We start from the raw sequence: 902 nt of genomic DNA on the forward strand, positions 1-902 counted from the left end.
CTCAAGTCTGACCTGTTTTAAAAAAGAAAAATCCTTCTGTGATGTAAACGGCAGATGTGACTTAAACCACTGGCTTAATCTAACAAAGTAACTTTAAACAAAGTTTTTGATACAGGGCTTACCGTTTGCAAACGCTGGCCACTGATGTTAACAGAACAGAGGTCTGAGGGCTTGTCCACACAACACAGTGTAAGCTGAAGTATTGTGGAAGTGTTTGCGTGTGTGTTCAATGGAGGATATTGAAAGAGAAATTGAACATCAATGTCACATTTTAAACCAATGAATGAATTAATAGCATACAAATGTAATACTAATGTGAATGCATTCTTACAAAAAGCTGTGCATCTAAACAGTTGCTAGCACTCTCTGGTTGTCTCTTTTCATGTTTCCCAGAGTGCACTTCAAAACGTGATCCTGAAATGTTTTTCCTTTTTGATGTCCTATCTTCCAAAGTATCTCTGTTTGCTACAAGCCAGTGTCCAGCCCCTTTAAAAAATAAATATCACAGTGGACTACTGTTTAATAATTACAACTTTATTTCTTTTAAATGTTCAGCATTCTAAGGCATGTTTTCCACAATAAGATTGTTTAAAGAAAATAATACTTTTATTCAGGACGCATTAAATTGATCAAGTGACAGTTAAGTTGTTAACATTGTTAACATAATTTCTATTTCAAATTAATGCTGCTCTTTTGAACTTGCTGGAATACTGAAAAAATAGTATCCTGAGGAAACAAAAATATTAAGCAGCACAACTATTTTCCACATTGATAATAATAAGAAATGTTCCTTGATATTAGAATGATTTCTGAAGGATCATGTGACTTTGTCTTCACAGAAATAAAAATCACCTTTATTTCTTGGATGAAAAAATGATCTTATTGGGAAACAGTTTGAAGGG

The 902-nt window shown here is 33.4% G+C and overlaps 1 long non-coding RNA gene across 1 annotated transcript; it reads right to left on the bottom strand.

Moving 5' to 3' along the window:
• Nucleotides 1–133: 133 nt before the first annotated feature.
• Nucleotides 134–897, bottom strand: LOC107576189 (uncharacterized). Its single transcript, XR_001608012.1, has 3 exons — nucleotides 853–897; nucleotides 332–486; nucleotides 134–194 (listed from the first exon to the last, which is right to left on the bottom strand). It is a non-coding gene; the product is annotated as an uncharacterized lncRNA (long non-coding RNA).
• Between the last annotated feature and the right edge of the window lie 5 nt (nucleotides 898–902).

Source organism: Sinocyclocheilus grahami, unplaced genomic scaffold (assembly GCF_001515645.1).
Source record: "Sinocyclocheilus grahami isolate Dianchi unplaced genomic scaffold, SAMN03320097.WGS_v1.1 scaffold3323.1, whole genome shotgun sequence".
Classification (NCBI taxonomy): domain Eukaryota; kingdom Metazoa; phylum Chordata; class Actinopteri; order Cypriniformes; family Cyprinidae; genus Sinocyclocheilus; species Sinocyclocheilus grahami.